We start from the raw sequence: 15848 nt of genomic DNA on the forward strand, positions 1-15848 counted from the left end.
AAGGACATAATCTTTTTGGTCCCCAACTTTAAAATATCACGATGAAGAATAAAAATTGGGTTTTCCTAGTATTGTAGGTCCTTATCTAGAAGTAATTAGTCGCACTTAATTATATAGTTACTATCACCGTGATATCTCTTCAACATAAACAAATGAAATATGAGATGTACCCTAGAAAAATTAAGAGCTAGCCCAATTCTATACCCTACTAGCCCTTCTTATTTAAGAATCTCAAAGGGACCAATATAGCTCAACTTACCCCTCTTAAAAAATCTCATCACCCCTTTAGTGGGTGATACCTTTAAAAGAACATGTCCCCTATCTTGAATTCCATGTCTCTCACCTTTTGATCCACATATTTCTTTAGTTTACTTTTCATGGCTAAAATTTTAGCTTGAATGCTCCTCACCTTATCTTGAGCGTCTTTCACTAAGTCGACCCCCAAAGGTTTTACGTCATCGGATTCCAACCAACCTATGGGAGATCTACATCCTTTCTCATAAAATGCCTCAATTGGTTCCATATATATTCAAATGGTAACTATAACTATTTGAGAAATTACATAGGGATAGGAACTTATCCTAATGTCGTCCTAAGTCAATTACAGAAGCTCTCAACTTTTCCTCTATCACTTGTATAGTCCTTATTGATTTCCCATCTGTTTGGGATGGAAGGCTACAATACAAGTGAGTTGTTTGTCCAATTCATCATGCAAATTTCTCCATAACATGAAAGTCAAAAGCGTACTACGATTTAAGATGATTGAAAGGGGCACACCACGAAACTTCACTATCTCCTCTACATAAATCTTACCTATATGTTTAGAATTGTATTCCACCTTTATCGGAATAAAGTGGGATGACTTAGTCAGCATATCAACCACAACAAAAATAGAATTAAATTTCTCCAAAATCATGGGACGGCCAATAAAAAAATCCATAGCTATCCTTTCCCATTTAATTTCTAGAATTGGCATCTTTCTAAGAAACCCCATAGGTCATTGATGTTAATACTTTACTTGTTAACAATTCTGGAAATTTTCCACAAACTTCTCAATGTCTTATATAATACTGACTACCAATAAACTCATTTCAAATTTATATTCATCTTGTTCACACCCAAAATAAATAGAAGAACGTGATCCATGAGCCTCCGCCCAAAACCTTTGGATGAATTCACCAAGTCTTTGAACACATATTCTACCCTTATTGTTGAGCAGACCATTTGCATTTAGAATGGTTCATTTAAACTTACCAATTGAATTCTTTTTTCTAAGATCATGTACATCTCCATCTTCTAATTGCTTGCCTTGATTTCCTCTATGAATATGGATTTAGTTTCAATACAAGCTAACAACCAACCTCTTTCTGAAATTCCCAATTGCACGAACATAGACTCTAAGGTCAGAATTTCCTTTGCCATGAGTCCATTGGTTCAAATCAATTGATCTAAACTGCCCACACTTATTGTGTTGTGACTTGAAGCGCCTACAATAACATTTTCCTTACCTAGATGGCATTGAATAGTCACATCATAATCCTTGTGTAATTCCATCCTTTTGCGGTGTATAAAATTTAAATCCTTTTGGATAAATTCATGCTGCTAACTACGATGATGCGTAAATACCTCAAACTTCACTCCAAACAAATAATACCACCAAATCATAAGAGCAAATACTAACGCTTCCGACTCCACCTCACGAATAAGATAATTTCTCTCGTGCACCTTTAAATGAAGCGAGCCATAAGCTATGACATTCTTATTCTACGTCAACACAACACCTATCAAGAATGAGAGGCCTCCTTATATACAATAAAGTCCTCACTCTTAATTAGTAATGCTAGAATGGGCGTGGTGGTCAAAAGAGCCTTAAGCTTTTGGAAGCTCTCCTCACATTTTTGAGTCCGTTCAAACTATACCTCCTTTTTGGTCTTATTAGTGAAGTGAGCAGCAATGGAAGAAAAATTCTTTAAAAAACTATGATAGAAACTAGCAAGGCTTACAAAACTACTAACCTCTATCACTGAACTAGGTCAGACCTAGTTCTCAACAGCTTCAAATGTTTTGGGATTTACCCTTACCCTTTATTTTGATACCACATGCCCCAAATATGTAACCAACATCAATAAAAATTCACACCAAGAAAATTTTGTGTATAAATTTTTCTTTTAATGAATACCAAAAATAAAACTAAAATGGTTGTCATGCTCTTTTTAACTTTTCTAATACACCAAAATGTCATCAATAAAGACTACCACAAAATAGTTAATAAATGTTATGAATACTTCATTCATCAAGCTCATGAATGTCGCAGGTGTATTAGTAAACACAAATAATATAACAAAGAGTTCATACTGTCCATAATTAGTCCTAAATATCGTCATGGGTATATCTTCAGGCCTAATCTTCAATTGATGATATCTGAATGTTTATTCAATCTTAGAGAAAAGTTATGCACCTTGTAATTTCTAAAAATATCATCTATCCTAGTCAAGGGGTACCGATTTCAAATAATAACCATATTCCATTGCCGAAAATCTATGCACATCCTCATGCTACCATCCTTTTTCTTAAAAATAAAACCAATGAACCCCACAGGGAAGCAATAGAACCTCTTTGATTTGAGCCTTAAGATCTCTAAACTCTGTCGGAGCAAAGCGATATGGATATATAGAAATAGGGCGTGTACTAAGTTCTAAGTCAATACAAAAATCTATGTCTCTATCCGGAGGCATACAATGCAAATTATTTGGAAAAACTTCATTTAATTCGGACCCCACCATAATAGACCCAATGAATGGAGCTTCGATCTCAACGTTCCTAAAATTAGATAAGTAACGTAAAAAATATTTCTCTACTTATTTACTAGCCTTTATATAGGATATAATCTTAACTTGATGAGGCTTGTACGCCCCTTCCCACTCCAATATTTTCCCTTCCCGGAATTTATTGAGTCACAGACTTAGCATTATAAATAAGATCATCAAAATGGGAAGACAACTGAGTCAAGCCTAAGATTATGTTGAAGTCAGCCATATCCAAAATTACCAAATCAGCCCAGGTTTGAAATCCCATACGAAAAATAGGGCAAGAATGGTAAACATGGGGGAATATGACTGGCTCGCCAATTGGAATAGAAACATTGATAAGATTGTCAATAATATCACACAACATTTAAAAATCAGAGGCAAATATGACAAACGCATAAGAATTGTAGGAACCGAGATCAAATAATATGTTAGCCATTCTATCACAGAAAAAATAGTACCTTTGATCATTGCATCAAACACCTCTGCCTCATTTTTTCAAGAATATTAAATACATTAAGCTCTATCATCGAAACAAGCTACCTTCGTGCCTGGTTGAACATTACCTTTACGTTTGTTACCATTTGATCTATTTCCACGACCTCTCTGATTTCCTCCTCGTCCTACTTGTGGATGTCCTCTACTATAACTACAATTTTGTATGGGTACAATTGCCATAGAAGGTCGTTTTGTCAGGAGACAAATTTAAAGGTCGTGATGGCACCTATGTCCCAATAAATAGGTAATTCAAACCAAGATATTTTACCAAACTTAACCAACTAGTCAGTAAAAAGTTAATGACTTAGCAATAATATCCAACAGTAAGTTCCTTATATGTACGAAATACGCAAAACTGAAATTACAACCCAAGAATTGGTGTCATAAGTAGAAGAGCTTCTAAAATACGATACAAGTATGAAACTAAAGTGACAAATCAAACAGTAAGGACATCTTTTATGAATACAAAAATAACATTATAGGTAAACTATAGAGGTATGTGTGGGCCACGTAACAACAAACTACCTCACCACAATTCGAAGACACTTCAAGCTCGGACTCAAAATGCTCCACAAGATATGTTGGTACTTGGAATCGAATCTGCACCACAAAGAGTGCAACAAGTACAGTATGAGAGAGAAACCACATGTACCCAATATATCGTATTGACCGACAATGATGAATTAGTAGCAGGAGCTTATATAATTAAAATAAATTATTTAATTATAAAAGTCTATATACAATTACCAGTCAAGTATCATCAAATAGAGGTAATCAAATATCAATTACTTTCAAACAACCAATAAAAATACTTAATCGCTCAAAAATGAAGTATATCATGACCTACAATGCAACATGCCACCATGAAATACTCTGCCTCTAAATACGCATGTCGCGCCCCAAGCGTACACCTTGGACGTGGCTGAAACCCAATGACCATTGTTGATCATGAAAGAAACCTTGACCTAGCTTTTTAACTCATCGAAAGACTTAGGTTAACCTAAGTATGAAATAAGAACATTCATAAAAGAAATATTATTAACACAATTATGTGCAAAATGGCACTCGAATTCTCATAGCAAAACATCTACAATTCAAGAAAGTGTCTGAAACACAAATCTGTTTGTCTAAGAAGCCTCTACAATACTATGATTGTTATGGGACAGGCCCACAACATCCTATAAATGAAAAAACCAACTAGGAAGAGAATAAATGTGTCCTCAAAAAAGCAAAAAGACTCACCACTGACTCAGAATGCTCAACTGGACCAATGAGGTACCGTGTGCTAATCCTGGTTACCTGCGTATGTATCATACGACGATGCAGGACAATTTACATCTTTACATTGAATTTACGAATATGCCAGGTGGAAAGATACAACAACTTAAATCTTGGAAGGATTAATAAGATCTTAACTTTGCTCTACTAAACTAATGAAATACCAAGTCAATTTAAAGCAGTAAGGAAACATGCAATATATATGTATATATATTAAAAAACTTGAAATGTCAAGTAGACAACTTTGTTTATTAAATATAATGCGAAAACAAACACAACTTCACATATATTTAAAGTAGTGTAATTTCGATAGGAGATTCTCTAACGACAACCATCATTATGAACCTAAGCAAATGTACAATGTCGGACCTCACATTGCAAGTGGACCTCTCTATACCTTTTTGTCAGTATAGATCTGAACTACTTAGTGGATCCACTAGTCTATGTTAAATAGCACTAAGGAAACATTTAAGAATTATGATACTTTCTCTGTCCATGTTGGCTACATTGTTTATGGTGACTTGTGTGTTTATAAACTCGCATCCCTAGTGCAATGCTCAATACTAGTCCTAAAATACATAGCTCATGTGTTTTTATAACAGCTTGTTCTCTTGTTTGAGGTAATTGCTCAAACTTAGATTTATAAGCTCTCTTGGATATCATAGTTCCCTTTATTCTAACGATATCCAAAGGCTATGTTGAAGTCTAGCTTCTTTTCTTTTCTCAAAATGTGAATACTTTTTAACGCTTAGTGACTAATTAGTTTCATTATTATATTTGAGAAATGAACTCAACTCTTTACTCTTTGCTCAACTTGAAACATAACTTTTAGGGAATTTTTAGTTCCCTTATAACTTTTGAGATTTAAACTCAACTCATTACTCTTTGCTCAACCTGTAGCTTGAGCCTTCAAACAAAGTTAAAATGTTTGTTTAAGACCCTTGAAAATATTAAGAATTTACTTTTACTTGCTTCTTAAATTTTAGAATTGAATTTTAACTTCTTCGATATCGATCTAGACTCCCCTTGAATTGGATTAAGGATTCAAGGATCATGATCTCATGATTATTGATGATTTCATGATGTTTAGACATCAAAATCTGTCTTATTTTACCTTATCAGACATGGTGTTATCGTGATTTATGGAAATTGGACAATAACAATAGGCTCCTTTTGCTAGAGTACACTACCAACAAGTTTTGAAACTGAGAAGGGTTAACAATGTTTTGCACGAAGGATCTAAAAATAATGTGAAACATATGGAGTTACAAAAGATAAACTTGCTCGTGGGCCTAAAAAAGCATACGAATAAAAATTAAAGACATTGATCTTATCTGTGAAAACATGTGGAGTGTTTTCTTACTCTTAGCGGCTAGTGACTGCATAGTAGCGGCGCTGGCAGTACAAAAAGTGGTTCCTCTAGGGGTAGCCTTGTCTGGTTGAGCAACTTAAGAAGATTGGGCTGTATTGCCTGGATTTCCACCTCCCTGCTTATTCTTAAGACACTCTTTCATATAGTATCCCTCTTCACCACACTTGAAGAAACCTGACTGGACATCACGACACTAACCAAGCATGGTTTATACCACACCTACCACATGAATAAATAAGAACATTCTTAAAAGAAATATCTAAAACAAAATTTACTGCTAAAAATTGCATTTCAATTCTCATAGCAAAATGTCTTTAATTCAAGGAAGACACTCAAACTTACTATCTAACTATCTATGAAGACTCTACAATACTAAGATGGATATAGAGTGTTCAAATCAATTGAAAAACATAGGTATATCCCTTAGGAAATAGTACGAGATGTTTTGGGGAAAATGGGGTCTCCTGGTGGCCTTGGCGTTGGGCGCCAGAGCTTGACGGACAGAAACTTTCCGCAGGCGCTCTTGTTAGCGCGGCACGATAAAGCCTGAAGAACGGAGTCCGTCTTAAGGGGCTCTAGATAGGGCGACTTACCAGTGCCTATCAGACGGGATATTCTATTTTTCTTCTCTGATTTTCATCTTTAAACCTTCTAAGCTCCAATGGATATTTACCCAAACAATTAGGATCACTAATATTCTCAATACCCAATCTTTGAAACAACCCTGAAAGACGAATTAAAACAATAGATTTCAACAATTATTCATCAAGAACTGCGATGTTCATCATTCAATGTACTCAAGATAACTCCTTCCCTTTTCTCCATGTTTTGGAACATTCACAATCTACCAATGATGAAACATTTGTAAGTAAGTATCTTTGTAGACATTCAAATTAGAATGTGTCTATCATAGACCCCGAAACTCACTCATATCTCTAATCAAGCTCAAAATTTTGATAAAATTTATGTGTAAAAATTATCATATTTGCTAAATTTAAAGCAAAGAATTGAAACTTAATCTCTCCATACACTAAAATTCAATGTTATATTATATAATATAATCCTAATAGTTACTTACCTATCCCAATATATCAAAAACTATGTAGCTTATATAAAAAAACAATAAAAAAAATAAACTGGGGCCAGTGGTTACAAACAGTAGACACAAACTCAGACTCAAAGGTTTAATGTTCTCCATTTTCCTTCAATTTTTATCTCTTCAAAGTAATCATACCTAGTAATTAACAATAGATAAATAAAATAATACTAGCGGAAGGACCACATCTACCAACACAACCTACTATTGACTTTATACCTTTTTGTTCAATCCAATAAAACTTCCAGCAGTACCCACTAAAACATATATCATCAAATCATATACTATTTATACTATAAAACTTAATTTCAGTAACTATTCACTTAGTAATTGAACATATCATATCTTCCAGCACTAACAATCTAACTTGTACTAAAATTATTTTATTGCTTAAATGGTAAGTGCACCCCAAAATTAAATATACAAATGTTAATGAATTTTGATTGGTTTACGTAGAAACCAACGTACTCGCCATCGTAGTTTTGTTTGGTTTCTATCATCACCCCACATAATGTTTTTAAAATTTATTCTCCTTTATAAAATAAACTACTAATCTAACTTAATTATATGGGACAAATGGTAAATTTTATTATTTTAGAAAAATTGATTGAACCCATTTACTAAATCAAATAAAATAATTATATAATATACATGTATTAACTAAATACTCATAATAACCAAATATTTAAAAAAATTCCCTTTAAACATTATTGAAAGAGACAAAACTTCCCTAGTTCATTAAACAACCTAGCGTATCTTTACATACCTACCACTTAAACAAACATTTGTCCTCAAACGGTAAAAGAAAAGAACTCACCTGAACACTTAAAAAACTGAGGATATCTACTTCTAATGTCTGATTCGGTCTCATATGTAGCCTCACCACTAGACGATGCTTCCATTTAACATTTAATGAAGACATCTCTTTCGACATTAACTTCTGAATTTTCATATCAAAAATGGTTAGCGACTCCTCCTAAAAAGTTAAATTTTAATCAAGTAAAACTTAATCAAATTGAATTACATGAGAACCACCCTGATGAAAGTTTTTAAACATCGAAATATGAAATATGTGGTAAACACCTAACACATCAGGTGGAAAGTCCAACTAATATGCCACCTTACCAATACGCTCCACAAATATCGAAAGGACCAATACATATTGGGATCAACTTTCACTTCATCTCCAATTATATTACACCCTTCATGGTTGAAACCTTCATTAGAAAACTCTCTCCAACCATAAACTCCAAACCACGAACCTTCTAATAGGTATAAATATTTTTCCTACTCTGGGCCATGGAAGTCTATCTTCAATCAACTTGACCTTGTCAAAGGACTCCCTCAAGAGATTTGTACCTATAACAACCTTAAAATAAACAAGGTGAAACTAGATCCTTACATGTGTGTCATGAGTTGATAATGTCTTAAAATGGTTTATTATATTGATAAGAGGCGGTAAGTTGACCTTGAAAGAGTTTGGAGGTTAAATGTCCAAGATCATCCAAGACGTTTGAAAGTTTTTCCATGAGACATGCTTCTGTCTTCTAGTGTGCCTTTCTATGTTTTAAGTGTTTGTTTTAGTTAAAATCTATTGCACAGGTTCCTAAAATCTGGAAAGCATATACAGATTGCGAATGTCTAGGCACGACTCCCCAAAGACCATCCTATGGTTCCTTAACGAAGACCCGACTTTTGGCTAAAAACATCCAAAGGCAGGCTCCATCTACGACAGGGAAAACGACGCCATATCATCCAAGGAACACTCCGTTAATGGGGGTCGTTGCTCCTCACTAAGGCGTATCAGCTTAAGACCCCAAGGAGTCTCTGACCAATATGATGACTTTCCACTACGACTCATCAGCTTCTAAACAGTACATTCGTTGTTTCATCATATGACACCTTAAAGTTTCTGTAGGTGTCTCGTCAATGCTAGGTGCAAGTTGGGAAATTTACCTAGTATTCTTAAAATATATTGGGCGGTTACTTAAGGTCTTTTTCAGTATTTTAATTACTTTGTAAATATATAACGAAAATTTAAGTTCATTTTTCAAATAAAAACCCAAGGACCTCAAATAGAATTTTCTAGAACTGAATTGAAGCTTCAAGCAAGGCTAGGGCTAGGATCTTTATTTCTCCATCAATTCTTCATCAATTTTTTGGCTTACCATCAATAAAGGTATGGTTTTTATTTCTGAACTCTCTTTCTTTATGGAACCAAACTTCAAAGGTTTTTCAAAGACTTCTTAAAACATGAAATTTTCTATTTTGACTTCTAGCGTTGTATTCTTGCATAAAATGATTTTCTATCAATAATTTCTGTTATAATTGGTTGTATTTGAATGATTTTATATCAAAATTCCTATGAACCCATGCAATTCAATAAATCTTAATGTTTATCTATAATATGGGTGAATTATTCGTGGCTTCATTGTATTGAATTATTGTGCTGATTAGTTTGGGTAATTTAATTTTGTAAAGATTATGTTACAATTGCATATAAGCTGACTTAATTTGATAATTTTCATATTGTATTGTGTTGGTTCATTCAATTTGTTCCATATTGGATAGGACTTGGGTGTATAACTGTTCGTAAGAGCCTTTAGTGAAGTGAATTTGATTTAGAAGGCTTTGGAATGTTAATGTTAGTAAAGAAAGGGTGGTAAGATGACCTAATTTTCCTATATAGTGTAATATTGCTATTTAATTTTTATGATTGGTATGGTCCACTTATCGTTGCGGTGCTTATTTGTTATAATTGTAAAGAAAATTTTCTTGTCGGATTCATTTTATGAATCTTGATGTTATTATGTTGAAGCTATATATGTGAACATTGTGAAAGACCAAATATCTTATGTTTATGAGTGAATTGAAAGCATGATTTCTCCAAATGAACCATGTGTGACTTGTGATGGACTATCTTGATATTTCTATAGGACTGGATAACGTTACTTCTAGTCGACTTAGTTGTCCCTATGTGCTACTTGAATGTGATTGTACATGTGAAAAGATGATAATGTGTGTGACTCATGTTGTTACACCTAGGTCCCTCTACATGATGGAGGAAAAATGAGAATATGAACATCTTGACTTAGTAGGCTTAAAAACCTTTGTTATGTATGTGTATGAATTAATGTTGAATATAAGTAAATAGGATTGGTGGACCTAATATGGTAACATTCTAAAGACATTATTATAAGAACTTTAACAACTAAAGAAGGTCAATAACGTGGAACTTTAAATATTTAAAAATGGTAATTATATCATTGAAGTTTAAAGTAGTAATAGTATTCTTCTTGTGTGAATGGAGGACTTATATATAGGTTTACCAGAATGACTTGAAACCATTTTTTAGAAAATAATTGAACTATCCTTATTAATCATTGGGTGGAAGAGCTAGAGGACCCATCCTTGGTAGTATGATTACGGTTATGTAATGACTAACAAATAGCTTCTTATATTCCTGTATTTGATTGAATTTACTCCATGAGAACATGGAAACCACTGAGTGAATATTCTTGTGGTAGTAGATCTATTTGAGAAGGAGACTAGAGTGAAAAGAAGCCATTGATATTCCTTAACCATGAGCCTACATGTGATGTTCCTAGTGCTACCCTTGGCAACTAGAACACCCTCCATCATAGTAGGGTAGACTCCGTATTGCATGCGTAGCTAGTATGTCTATGTTAGTTAATGCGTATTCTCATCATGTGGGATGCATTCTATTATGCCACAAGTTCTAAAATGTGTAGGTAGTTGTATGGGCCACTATTTATATATTGCTCGAGTAGGATTTGAAGGTTCTAGTATGTGGTTTCCCTAGGTCTTCAAAGACAATAATGTAAAATTTTCTTAATGTGACTCTCTTAAGTGTCTTGGTGACTATTAATTGACTTAAGCTAATGCATGTGGATAAAAAGGTACTTCTCTAGATTAGATTTAAGAATTTCTTAGGTAGTATTTAAGAGGGGGTATGGGTGATCTTCTTATGTCTTACTTAGGTGAGTCTTAAGGAATTCAAAGTAGGGAGTATAATGATGAAATGGGAATAATCTTACTTGAAGCCTTGAGGATCACATAGGTGTGTTTGAAGGGGTTTTATGGGAGGCCGCTTCTATGTTACTTAATTGAGTCTTAGGAGGACCTTTGGTAGTAAGGTTATATGCATATATTGTTTGAAGTGAAGTATATTCTATATTGTGGATTACTTAGAAAATGTTCTATATGTATGCATCTTGACCTGTAAGTGATTCCTATTCTGTTTGAAGTTTTCTCCAACAGAGCATGAATGAATATTATAACTCAAATTTCCTATTAGCATGGTTTTAATTGCATGATAACATACTTAGTTCATTCTAATGTTATAATTTCATATATCGTCTTATCTTTAAAGGTAGGTGACATTTAAACTGAATCTTGGAATTAGCATCCATTCAAGCAGGTTGTGGTATGTCCTCAATTGATTCGAGAAAATAGTCTTCTTTATCTTTTATTGTTATAGGACATTGTAGTATAATTTCATATTTCCTATTTGTGTTGTTGTATGGGCTGTGACCCAAGATGTTTTATTGTTTAACATTGCTACAAGGAGACTTAGCATTTCTATGTTTTTATAAAAGAGGTGTTGAAGTATTATTCAACAGTTGCGAAAAAGTTTTAATTTTGCATTACATTTCATATACATATTCAATGATTGGTGTCTAAGGACTTGTACAAGACCTCCAAAAGGTTGAGTACGCCATGTCCCTACTTGAAGGTTGCCCTATTTTATGCGGTATACTTTGGGATTTTGAAAAACATAGTATTAAAGGATAGGTTAGGAAGTAGTCCTTAGGAGTCCAATGTCTTATTAAAGCAACATATTATAGGACGATAGATTTTTAGTTTCTTCAACACTCTTGTGTTGTGCCATAAAGTTGAGGTTATAAGTTTCTATTTCTAATGTCTTCTCTTATTATTATAGGATATGACTTCAACAAAAATTGCCACAAGAAGAATGAATGAAGTAGGGGTAAATGAGGAAGTTCCTGCCCAAGGTGTACAACTACCTTCCTGATATAATCAAGACCATGTAGTTTATGAAGTTAATGGGGTTCCGGTTGATCCCCCATACATAACTAAATGGGAGATTAGATAGGATTTTCTTGCCTTATCACTATCCATGACAACTCATGTCAACTGGGGTGTTGAGCCTATGGTGAATTATTTGGAGATTACTATGACCTCTAGGTTGAGGGACTTTGTGAGGATAAATCCTCCTATCTTCATTGGCTCTATGGTGGTAGAAGATTCCCAAGAGTTTATAGATGGTATTATAAGATAGTGCATTATACGAGAGTGACTTCTATAGAGAAGGCTGAGTTACGCTGAAAAATGGTGTTTAGAGACGAATATTAGCAACTAAGTCAAATACGTCGCTATATAACAATGGATTAGCAAAGAAGTAGCCATTTCGTACTTACTTGGGGAACAAGATGGAGTTATCAGGGATATTCAAAAATTAAACGTAGTGAACTAGCTTGCTTCTACTTTGCTATTATTACAGATTTTGAATTTTTTATCATATTTTTTTACTCTCTACCTTGCTTGCTTATGCTTTGCTCGATGAAATTTTAGAATCTCGAAATAACAGTGACAAGAAGTCTCCAAGATTTTAACTGTCTGGTTGCTTCCCGGAGAAAGGTAATGTTTCCTCCCTAATTTTCTCCTTGTCTTCTTCTACTGATATTGTGCCTCACTACTCTATTGTTGTATAACTATTGTTTGTAGATGAGAATTGATGAATTAGTTTGCTATACATGTGTTCTTAATGGAGTTCTTTGATTCATATTAATGTGGAAGTTGACTTTTATCACTTCGTATTTAGTATTGTAGATAATTTGTTCCTTTTTGTTTGAATCTGTTTTCGGTTACTAGTCTTCGCTATGTCATAGAATCTCTATTCTACATTTTAATTATATGTAAGCCTATGTTTTACATTTAGTTTGATACTGTTAATGATATTTTGTATTCAAAATAAGGATAGAATCTTGAAGATATCTAAGGTGAAGGTTTTTTCTATTCTTTGTTTTGTTCATGTGGAGTATCTCTTTTTCAAATCTCCTGATCATTCAATGAATCAAATTTATGTTTCCATCTATCAAAATTTTATTTGATATGTACTATCCATCCTTTCGTTCCTTAAACTCATGTCTTGTTTATTAAATTTACTTAATAGATACTAAGCTATTAAGTATACTATAGAGTAACTTGTACTTAAATTCGGCGAAATGGCTTTAACATAATTTTAGCTTCTTATTTAGTGAGCATTAATTTAGCATTGTTGAATCAGTTAAGAATTTCAGCTGTATGAAATTATGTCATGGGACAAGTTTTTTCAGCCTGCAGAATTTGCTTCTCCCTTTTGTGGTAATTTCTCTTTTCTTCAAATGTTTTCTTTGATAAGTAGGAGTTCCTTTTAGCTTTTGAAATTGCTACCATGATTTTCTGAGACTATTTATTTTATTTTTTGTGTTTAAATACGTAGTATGCTTTAAAATTCACCTTCAAATTATTTTATTCAATAAAATTTGGAAGGATATTTTGTCTTACTTGACACGCTAGAGTTAGTTAGTGTTATGTGGTACATTTGTAGAACTTAATTTAGCTTGAATATTTTTGTATTGGTATAAACCTCAGTGACATAATCTCTATGAGCAAGCTTTGACGGCTGAAGTATCATAGAATGACAAAATTCTATCAATTTTGTGCCAAAAATGTCCACAAATGTTAATGTTGCAGAATCAAAAGAACCAAATGTGATCCTGACATCAGTCGTTGGATAGATTTTCAATGTTGTAATCTTACCTTCTGTAAATGACCCAAAGATCAACACCTAGTGACAAAAAGAGTAGAAAAAAATCTGGTAAACCAAATACGCAGAATAGATGCAAGAAACAATATAACTAGAACACAAATTCTACTAGTTTACAGGAGATGTACTAATAGCATCTGAGTAATTAATATAGTCAATATCTAATAAGCAAACTAGTGGATCCCAAAAAGAAAACAAACCGGAGAAGCCACTAAACTACTAACACAATCTAGTCACACAAGTATGGCTTCAAAAGAACATTGAGTTGAAAATATTGTTGAAATTTGGAAGTTGTTCATTTCAAGGGAGATTTTTCATTAGTAGTTGATGAAATTTCAGAATAGAAACTAAATTTTACCTAATCTACGATCAAATTGGAAGACATGAAAGGGGAAAGGAGAATAGAGGCATATAGAATGGACAGAACAATTTCGTTATCCGGGCTTGATAGTTCTTTTGGATAATTTAAACATAAATACGTGGTGTTGGAGTTTTCTACTTATATAATATGATTTGTCTATGAGTATTATTTCATATGAAAATTTGTTATTTTTTGAGTGTTTAGTAATTTTAATTTAATTTATTTCTGCATTGTGCATTGCAAGTAACCAAATCAAATAATTTTAGAAGAACAATTTTTAACATCAAATTAAGCGACTATTTGGTCATTGCTATGAAAAGAATGTTTTCGACGGATTAAGGACAAATTGTAAAAGGCTTAATTGTTGTAAAGAAATTATGCCGCGATGGTAAATTCTTTAAATATTTATCCAATATAAAGAATAAAATTATGTACTAAGCAATAAAATTATATAAAATATAATGACACAGCAGTCTATCGCTAACATATGGCGACAAAAATGATCTGTTACTATGATGTCGCTGAAATTGTGACGAAACACCATTTTTCGTCATAATATTATTAACTTAGCAAAAAAATTATATAAATATAATGACGACTAAGCCCGTCGCTATCATATGACCACGAAGTGTTTTGTCTGTATGACGTTTCTAAACATGTGACAAGAACTCTTTTTTCGTCACTAAGAGCTTACTAACGAGTGTAATCGCAACAATCAATACTTTGGTTGTTTTAACGATGATCATAACGGGAGAGATTTTCGTACTATTTATGCTAGGGGAAGAGAGGCCAAGCAAGCTCCTCCTAATGCTCCAGATGATTGTGTTCCAAAGAGGAATCACTTCTATGTTCTCAAAACTAACGCAAATTAAGGTGAAGATGTCGATAAGATATAATTTTCTCTCTTAAGTTCTGACGGGTTCATTCTAAGTAGGGAGAATTGTGAGTAGTTGGGTGGTGATTTATTATCTCTTCTCTTTTAATCTATTCAAACATGAGAGTTAGAATGATATAGTAGCATGTTGCATGTTGTTAGGAGTCTAAATGAAAAAGAATTTCATTGTTCTCCGATCATTGTTCCTCTCATAAAGATATGTTCATGTTGTAAACTGAGTCTATATGATTTTGTATCTCATATTGTCTTGCCTTCATAATAAATTGCTTAAAAGATGTGTTATTGAACTATTGAGCATGAATTGCAGTGAAGTGCTTGAAATCATTGCTTAAATTATATTTTCAAGACAACGTCGCTTTATGTGCTTAAACATGTCATATATGAGCATAATAACATGTGAATAAGGAGTTTCTCCTATAAGAAAGGAAAAATGGGAGTCATTGCATGATGAGTTGTAGATGTAGTTTCTACTCTCTTGTTGTTGTTTGAGTCTCTGGATTATGTTCAATTGATGTTCCCTCTATCTATGTGAAATGTATATGGTGTGTTATGGTTATGAGTGGCGAGTTTTGATTCTTCATCTCTTGATGGTGTTTAGAGTGTTTTAGTGTCATTCGAGGACCAATGTTTTCAAAGTAGTGGAGAATGTAGCACCCCAAAAACGAACTAGGTGAAACTAAAGACTAAT

The sequence above is a fragment of the Solanum pennellii genome, chromosome 10 (genome assembly GCF_001406875.1).
Source record: "Solanum pennellii chromosome 10, SPENNV200".
Lineage (NCBI taxonomy): Eukaryota > Viridiplantae > Streptophyta > Magnoliopsida > Solanales > Solanaceae > Solanum > Solanum pennellii.